Source organism: Nicotiana tabacum, chromosome 11 (assembly GCF_000715075.1).
Source record: "Nicotiana tabacum cultivar K326 chromosome 11, ASM71507v2, whole genome shotgun sequence".
In the NCBI taxonomy this organism is placed as follows: Eukaryota; Viridiplantae; Streptophyta; class Magnoliopsida; order Solanales; family Solanaceae; genus Nicotiana; species Nicotiana tabacum.
Genome location: NC_134090.1, coordinates 156,388,148 through 156,398,143, shown reverse-complemented (window position 1 = coordinate 156,398,143; position 9,996 = coordinate 156,388,148). Strand labels below are relative to the sequence as shown.

At 36.9% G+C, this 9,996-nt stretch overlaps 3 pseudogenes; all 3 read left to right on the top strand.

Annotated features, from left to right (window-relative positions):
- The first annotated feature begins 429 nt into the window (after positions 1 to 429).
- Positions 430 to 688, top strand: LOC142166732 (small nucleolar RNA U3; annotated as a pseudogene).
- Positions 689 to 6,219: 5,531 nt separating this feature from the next.
- Positions 6,220 to 6,359, top strand: LOC142166746 (U1 spliceosomal RNA; annotated as a pseudogene).
- A 2,498-nt stretch (positions 6,360 to 8,857) lies between these two features.
- LOC142166731 (small nucleolar RNA U3) lies at positions 8,858 to 9,054 on the top strand (annotated as a pseudogene).
- The last annotated feature ends 942 nt before the right edge of the window (positions 9,055 to 9,996 follow it).

The window sequence follows — 9,996 nt, the reverse complement described above, 5'->3', positions numbered from 1 at the left end:
TCCACCTACATAAATCCGCCCCTGAGCCCACGTGTTATATCTTTTTTCCACCAATACATTGAGGTAAATATCTTCAAAATAAAGTTACATCTTGAAACCTATAATATGTATATATTCATTGAATATATTAAAAAGAAACTTCGGATTATTGATAAATCCCTTAAATTTGCAACTAAGAATTCACATGAGTTAATTGGAAACTGAATACCCGGAAGTTGTAGAATTCTGCAGCCACAAACGTCAGTATTAAAACTTCTTTCGATGTAGACAAAAACATAGGTGTTGATTTTTCTTATGACAGCATTGTCGACTTGTAAAGACAATAAAATAATTATTAAATAGTCCTTGCTTTTTTGGGCTAATGTACCACATCGACAAGCAACTAAGCGAAGGAAGTATTTATATATCAGTGAAGCAACTTAGATGGATACGACCTTACTTGAACAGGATCTGTTCTGTAGGCTGTCTGACAGACACGTTTTTTTGCTATATTTTTGTTTGCTATGGGACGAGACTTGGCATAACTGATAAAGTTGATGCCATGTAATTAGCAAGTCACGGGTTCGAAAAATATATGGGACCAGAGCGTGATTAACAGCCCCCAAGGCCCTCGGGTCATGGTGTCGTAGATGATCGTTCTCGGCTCCATCATTGGTGCTGGGATGGTCTAATGGCTGTCTGATAGACTCTTAAATTTTTTTTTGCTATAATTTTGTTTGTAATAGGAACAGACTTGACATAACTGGTAAAGTTGCTGCCATGTAATTAGGAGGCCATGAGTTCGAAAAATATATGGTAAGGTTGCGTACAATAGGCTCTTGTGGTCCGGTCCTACCCCAAATCTCACGCATAATGAGAATTTAGTGCATCAGGCTGGTTTTTTTTTAATTGTTATGGAGAATCAAAATGTAGGTACACACTGATAGGACCAAACCTATTGTTGTATGTGAAAGTAGACAAAACAAAAGAAAGAAAAATAAAAAAGAGATGAAAATATGATGTAAGCGCTTACATCGACATTCTTATGATTTAAGCGCTTACCTCGGCAGGACATTCAAATGCCTATAAATAGAGGTCTATATTTTCATTTGTAGAACATCCCAAAACTTCTTCTTTCTCTCTTCAATTAATAAAGAGTTATTCTTTGTGTGGCTGTGGAGTAGGCAAAAATTGCCGAACCACGTAAATCTTGTCTTGTCTTGTCTTGTCTTGTGCAATTTATTGTTTCTCTCCTAAATATCCTTTTTCTTCTATCATCTTGACACGCTTCCTCAACAACTGGTATCAGAGCACAGACACTGTAATTCTGGTATAAAAGTACAGTATTGGTGCAGGTACTATTCACAAGAATAGTGCGACACTATTGATCATCGTTACTATTCACAAGCACTATTCACATAAATTGTTTTTGTGAAAAATGGCATCGGAAGAAGGAAAGGTTAAGATTGACAAGTTCAATGACAAAGATTTTGGATTCTGGAAAATGCAAATAGAAGACTATTTGTACCAGAAAAAATTACACTTACCTCTGACCGAGGTGAAACCGGAGACTATGTCCAAAGCGGATTGGGATCTATTAGATCGCCAAGCTCTTGGTGTGATTCGTTTGACGCTAACACGAAATGTGGCGTTTAACATCATTAACGAGAAGACCACTGCAGGCCTGATGAAGGCGTTATCAAATATGTATGAGAAGCCATCTGCTTCAAATAAAGTCTATTTGATGCGTCGATTGTTCAACTTAAAAATGACAGAAGGTGGATCAGCCACGGAACATATCAATGAGTTTAATACAATATTAACTCAGTTGAGTTCTATTAATATAACAATTGATGACGAAATCAGGGCGTTGATTCTACTATCATCTCTACCGGAGAGTTGGTCTGCAACAGTAACTGCAGTTAGCAGTTCATCAGGAAGTACCAAACTCAAATTGAGTGATATCAGAGACTTGGTTCTAAGCAAAGATATTCGCCGAAGAGAATCAAGTGATTCCCCAGGATCTGCTTTTAATACCGAAAGCAGGGGGAGAATCAACCAAAGAGGACAGAGTTACGGTCGTGGCAAATCAAAGTCAAGGAGAAGAGAACAATCCAAAAATTGCAAGGACATTACTTGTTGTAATTGCGATAAAAAGGGTCACTACAGTAGTCAATGTAGAGAACCAAAGAAGAAGAAGGAAGAAAATTCAGCAAATGTAATTGCTGAACAAGTCGGTGATGCATTAATTTGTTGTGCAGACAGTCTAGTCGAATCTTGGATTCTGGACTCAGGTGCATCCTTTCACTCTACATCATGCAAAGAATTATTGCATAATTATATTGCTGGAAAATTTGGGAAAGTTTATCTAGCAGACGACGAACCTCTCGACATTGCCAGAAAATGTGAAGTTCATATAAAGACTTCACAAGGCACGCTATGGAAATTGTAAAATGTACGACATGTTCCTGGCCTCAAGAAAAATATGATATTTATGGGTCAGATTAACGATGAAGGATATACAACAACATTCGGCAACGGATCGTGGAAGATAACCAAAGGGAATTTGGTTGTGGCACGAGGATTCAAAAGGGGAACACTGTATGCAACTGCAATAGAAAGAGATACTATAGCAACAGTTGATCATGGTCGTGATACAACATTGTGGCACCGGAGGCTCGGGCATATGAGTGAGAAGGGAATGAAGCTTTTGGCATCCAAAAAGAAGTTGTCAAACCTAAAACATGTTGAATTAGGTTTGTGCGAAGATTGCATTTACGGGAAACAAAATAGAGTTAGTTTCTCAAAGGTGGGAAGGACGCCAAAGAAAGAGAAGCTGGAACTAGTGCATACAGATGTGTGAGGACCAACTCCTGTAACTTCTCTAGGAGGCTCACGCTATTATGTCACCTTCATTGATGATTCCACAAGAAAGGTATGGGTTTATTTTCTGAAAAATAAATCTGATGTGTTTGTTACCTTTAAAAGATGGAAAGCTGAAGTTGAAAATCAGACAAGTCTAAAGTTAAAATGTCTGAAGTCTGACAATGGAGGAGAGTATGATAGCCAAGAGTTCAAAGCATTTTGCTCGGAGAATGGGATCAGAATGATCAAGACAGTTCCTGGAACACCGGAACAAAATGGTGTTGCTGAGAGGATGAACAGAACCCTGAATGAACGAGCCAGAAGTATGAGAATACATTCTGGATTGCCGAAGTATTTTTGGGCTGAGGCTGTTAACACGACAGCTTACCTCATAAATAGGGGACCCTCTGTACCGCTGAATTTTGAAATTCCTAAGAAGGTATGGACAGGAAAGGAGGTAACTCTCTCACATCTGAAAATTTTTGGTTGTGTTGCTTATGTGCATGTAAGCTCTAATGATAGAGATAAGCTTGATCCTAAAGTAAAGAAATGTTTCTTTATTGGCTATGGTGATGATAATTTTGGTTATTGGTTTTGGGATGATCAGAATAGAAAGATCCTAAGATGCAGGAATGCCACATTTAATGAAAATGTGATGTACAAGGACAAGCTTGAAGTAGAACCAACCAACACTAGCAAACAGACAATGTCTGAAACAGTTGAGTTAGAAGAAATCTCAGAAAATGAAGTGGATAGAGGGATTACAACTGATTCTGAAATTAAAGATGAAGAATCAAAAGCCGAATTTGAAGAAGAACTAGAAGCCGAACCTGAATCAGAACCAGAACCGGAACCAGAGATAGAATCAAATGCAGAACCAAATCTGGAATCAGGACCTGAATCAAATTCGGATTCTGTTACTCATGAACCTACATTGAGGAGATCTAAAAGAGTCACGAATGCTCCAGATAGGTTAGCTCTCTCTCTTCACTATTTACTTCTTATTGATGCTGGAGAACCAAAGCATTTTGTTGAAGCAATGCAGGTGATAGACTCTGATAAGTGGAAGCTATCCATGAAAGAAGAGATGAATTCTCTTCAAAAGAATAAAACATGGGTACTTACGGAGTTACCAAAAAAAAAGAAGGCATTGCAGAACAAGTGGGTGTACAGAGTCAAGGAAGAGCATGATGGTAATAAGAGATACAAAGCACGATTAGTAGTAAAAGGCTTTCAACAGAAGGAAGGAATTGACTACACCGAGATCTTCTCTCCTATAGTCAAATTAACTACTATCAGGTTGGTGCTAAGTATCGTAGCTGCAGAAAATTTGCATTTGGAGCAGCTAGATGTTAAAACTGCTTTCTTGCATGGTGATCTTGAAGAAGACATCTACATGAAGCAACCTGAAGGTTTTCAAGTTTCTGGTAAAGAAAACCTTATGTGTAAGTTGAAGAAGAGTTTGTATGGTTTGAAACAAGCTCCCCGACAATGGTACAAGAATTTTGATGGATTCATGCATAAAAATGGTTTCACACGATGTGAGATGGACCATTGCTGTTATATCAAAAATCTTGATGAATCCTATATCATTTTATTGTTGTACGTTGATGATATGCTAATTGCAGGATCTAGCATAAATGAGATCAACTTGGTTAAGCAACAACTGGCGGAGGAGTTTGAAATGAAAGACTTAGGACCAGCTAAGCAAATGCTTGGGATGAGGATTAGCAAAAACAGGTCGGAAGGAACCTTAAAGTTGTCTCAAGAAAAGTACATACAGAAGGTACTAAGCAGGTTCAGTATTCATGATGCAAAGACCAGAAGCACTCCACTTGGAAGCCTTCTAAATCTGTCAAAGGACCAATCACCTAAGACAGATGAAGAAAGAAGGTGCATGTCCAAAGTTCCATATGCTTCAGCAGTAGGAAGTTTGATGTATGCTATGGTTTGCACTAGACCTGACATAGCCCATGCAGTTGGAGTTGTCAGTAGATACATGTTAGATCCAGGAAAGGAGCATTGGGAAAGTGTAAAATGGATATTGCGATATCTCAAAGGCACCTCAGGTATGACATTTTGTTTTAAAAAGAGCAATATTATCTTACAAGGTTTTGCTGATGCAAATTTAGGCGGCGATCTGGATAGTCGAAAAAGTACCACGGGCTACGTGTTCACCTTGGGTGGTACTGCTGTTAGTTGGATGTCCAGACTTCAGAAAAGTGTTTCTCTATCTACCACTGAAGCAGAGTACATGGCAATCTCAGAAGCTGGAAAAGAGATGATTTGGCTCAAGAATTTTCTTAAAGAGCTAGGTAAAGAGCAGGACAATTGTGAGCTTTTAAGCGATAGCCAAAGTGCAATTCATCTTGCCAAGAATCCAGTGTTTCATGCAAGATCGAAGCATATCCAGTTGAGGTATCATCATATCCGAGAGTTGATAAATGAAGGAGCTCTTTCCCTACAGAAGATACCAGGTTCAAAGAACCCGTCAGACATGTTGACCAAAGTTGTCGGTGTTGACAAACTGAGGCTGTGCACTGCCTCAGTTAGCCTTCAAAACTGATAGAGTGAAGGTGCCACCAGAGAATAGGACCAAACCTATTGTTGTATGTGAAAGTAGACAAAACAAAAGAAAGAAAAATAAAAAAGAGATGAAAATATGATGTAAGAGCTTACATCGACATTCTTGTGATGTAAGCGCTTACCTCAGCATTCTTATGATGTAAGCGCTTACATCGACATTCTTATGATGTAAGCGCTTACCTCGGCAGGACATTCAAATGCCTATAAATAGGGGTCTACATTTTCATTTGTAGAACATCCCAAAACTTCTTCTTTCTCTCTTCAATTAATAAAGAGCTATTCTTTGTGTGACCGTGGAGTAGGCAAAAAATGTCGAACCACGTAAATCTTGTCTTGTCTTGTCTTGTGCAATTTATTATTTCTCTCCTAAATATCCTTTTCCTTCTATTATCTTGACACGCTTCCTCAACACACACTTCACTCAGAATCAGTGTTGACAAATGTTTCTTCTTGGAATAAAGATGAGCTCTTGGTATATTTGTTGTTCAGAAACCGGATTAAGGATAACTTGAAAATGACTGTGGAAAGATTCAATATTTTAGAGATATATTATCCTTCATGATTTTGTTATTAATTTATTCATTTAATACAACTAAAAGATTCACAAGGGAGATGCATAGTCTGTAGTCTGGCATAATATTTGTGAAAAGGTCGAATAACGCAGTAATTACAGAAAGTCTCGGAACAAACTGAAGAAGATTAAAGTACTTTGTCACACATCATTTAGTGAAGAAGATAAAATAATAGTGAGGATATACTATAACAGAGGACCAAGGACCACAAAAAAACGAACTTACCTGAGCGGGATCAATGGGTGATTAGGAAGGCCCATGGCCTAAGCTGGTGACCTCCGTTGCACTTGGGAAGGGTGTGGTCGAGCCTACTTCATAATTTGTGACAGTGCGGACCTGTGTTCGCGCAACTCCTAACCAAATCCAAAGCCCAATTAGTTTTTAAGTGTGTCATTAACTAGCCTATCAATTGGCTCGAGCACACATTCTCAACACCACTCTTACGGCGATGTACTGTTTTTTGAGTTTTGGAAGGGCTTTAGGGACTTCTTCTTCCCTTACCCCCTAATCCATCGGATACCCCTGATGTTAATGAACAACTCTCACAGCTGTCTTGTCACTCTACAATGTAGAAACAGATGGCTAATTGTCTCTGCATCTTGGCCACACAAATAACATCTAGAACAGATTGATAAACCTCTTTTCATGAGGTTTTCTTGAGTGAGTACTGCTTGGTTAGCCACCAACCAAGTAAAGCATGCTACTTTATATGGTATTTTGACTTTCCAGATATGCTTCGATGGCCATAGGCTGAGTTGAGATCCTACCTGATTCAGATCTTTATAAGTTGATCCTAGTGTAAACCTCTTGATGCTATGTTTCTGCCATACGAGAGTGTCTTTTCCCTCTTGTAATCATCTGTATTGTTCCAAAATATTGTAAAATTTTGTTATTGTAGTTAGTTCCCAATCTTGTAACAGTCTTTCGAATGTCAAGTTCCATCCTTCAGTACCCTATAACTCCTTAACTGTTGCCCCTATTGCTGATTCAGAACAAAAATACCAGGGAACAAGTTCTTCAAACTTCCAATTCCTAGCTATTTGTCCTCTCAAAATAATGTTTTCCTTCCATCTTTCACATTAAGATTTAAGTTATGAAAAATGTTTGGCCTCAAGTTCTTGATTGATCTCCATAGACTAATTTCATAAGGGTTCTTCACCTTGTTGGTCATCCAAAACCCTTCTTTTGCGTATTTTGCCTTTATCACCCTGACCCATAGTGTTTATTCTTCCTTAGGAAACATCCATAACCACGTTATTAATATACTTTTGTTCTGCTTTCTAAGGTTTCTGATTCCCAATCCCCCTCTCGTTTACTAATAGTCAGCTTCTTCCGTTTAACTAGGTGAAATCCTTTTTTTTTTCTTTGTTTCCATGGCATAAAAAGTTCCTTCTCATAGCCTCTAATCTATTTTTTACCCTTTCGGGTAAAGCAAATAAAGACATCATGTAGGTATGAATAGAATCTAGCACAATATTAATAAGTACTAGTCTACCTCCCAAAGAGATATATTGTGTTTTCCATCTAGCTAGCTTTTTCTCATATCTTTCTAAAATTCCATTCCAAATTTTTTTGGATTTACTTTTTGCTCCTAAAGGAATTCCCAGATAGATAGTTGGAATTGTGCCGATTTCTCCTCCCAGTATATTTGTTAGCATCTTAATATTAGGCACCTCATTAATCGAGAAAATTTGACATTTTCTCCGGTTAATGTGAAAATTATAGATAGCTTAAAAGTGAATGAAGATAATCTTGAGGTACTTTACTTGACTCTCCTCTGTTTCACAAAAAATAAGGGCATCCGCATATTATAAGTGAGTTATTTCTAACCTCTCATCTTGATTATTTGCAACATTGAATCCTTAATCAACCCATTACTCCTAGAACTTTTCTAAAAAAGAATAAGGCCTCATTTATTTTTATTAAGATTAAGACGTCTGAATTTGAATACATAGCTGAATATGAAAATATGTATTAAGATTAAGGCATCTGAATCTGAATATACAACTAATTAATATGATGTCTCTAGATCTGAGCACTGAATGATTAAGATGTTTGTGTTCAGTATCTGGATGTGTATAATTTATCTTTATTTAAACATAATAAATATAGAATTCAAATAAAATAGTAATTAAACATTAGGTCACTAAATTATTTAAGAACCTCTCATTTAAAAAATATATTTTTTTTATTTCCAGGACTCACACTTGAGAGTTCTGGTTAATGGTGGATGAATTCTATCCATCTCACCACAATCCTTAGTGGTAAATATGTTACACAACCATTCAGCATTTTATTAGGAGTTTGGGCCAGTACCACTTTTTGACCAGAAAATTTTTGCTAAGTTTTTAAAATGAATCAGAAATTCCATAAATCTGTGAAGAAGCAGGCATAGGTAGACATTGTATCTAAAAGGTGTTATCTCAAAATATAGTATAATACATGTTTTTAAAGAGAAAGCTACGTTTATTACATGCCTAATCATTTATTTAACGATTTAAATAGTTGATGGAAGGTACATTGTAGTTTTTTGGAGTAAAAAGATTTATTGAGGGAAATATCTTCACAATAAAGTTATATCTTGCAACCTGTAATATGTATATATTACCATGAATACATTAAAAAGAAACTTCGGATTATTAATAAATACCTCAAATTTTCAACTAAGAATTGACATGAACTATTTGGAAACTGAATACCCAAAGTTGCGGTTTCCTTTTTATTCAGCATATTCGACTTGTAAAGACAATTAAATGATAATTAAATAGTCTTTACTTTTTTGGGCTGTTGTACCCCATCGACAAGCAACGTAGCTAAGGAAGTATTCATATATCAGTGAAGCAACATGGATGGATACTACCTTACTTGAACAGGACCTGTTCTATAGGGTCGTACCATTGTATCCTTGAGTCCTAAGGAGATAGGAAACCAAGTCTGGTGGTTGAATCCCCAACATCGGTGTGCTGGGATGGTCTAATAGTTGTCTATCAACTCTTCAATCTTTTTTCGCTATGGTTTTATTTGCTAGAGAGAATCAAAATGTAGGTAGACTTCACTTAGAATCAGTGTTAGACGTATATTCTTTTGTAGGTAGACTTCGAATTAGGACAACCCGAAAATGACTATGGAAAGATTCAATATAAAAAAATATTACCCTTCATGATTTTGTTATTAATTTCTTAATTTAATACAACTTAAATATTCACAAGGAAGATGCATAGTATGCAGTCTGGAATAATGTTTGTGAAAAGGTCGAATAACGTAGTAATTGCAGAAAGTCTCGGAACAACTGAAGTGACAATGTTATGAAGATTAAATTATCTTCGGGTTGTGGTTGAATCGTGGCCATTAGATCAGAGCGTGATTAATAGCCTCCATTGCCTTCGGGTTGTGGGGCCATAGATGATCGTTCTTAGCCCCAACATCGGTGTGCTGAGATGGTCTAATAGTTGTCTAACAACTCTTCAATCTTTTTTCGCTATGGTTTTATTTGCTAGAGAGAATCAAAATGTAGGTAGACTTCACGTAGAATCAGTGTTAGACGTATATTCCTTTCTTGGAATAAAGATGAGCTCTTGGTAGAATAAAGATGAGCTCTTGGTACATTTGTTGTTCAGAAACAGAATTGGGACAACCCGAAAATGACTATGGAAAGATTCAATATAAAGAAATATTACCCTTCATGATTTTGTTATTAATTTCTTCATTTAATACAACTAAAAGATTCACAAAGAAGATGCATAGTATGCAGTCTGGAATAATGTTTGTGAAAAGGTCGAATAACGTAGTAATTGCAGAAAGTATCGGAACAACTGAAGTGATAATGTTATGAAGATTAAATTGTCTTCGGATTGTGGTTGAATCGTGGCCACTGGATAAGAGCCTGATTAATAGCCTCCATTGCCTTCGGGTTGTGGAGCCATAGATGATTATTCTCAGCCCCAACATCGGTGTGCTGAGATGGTCTAATAGTTGTCTAACAACTCTTCAATCT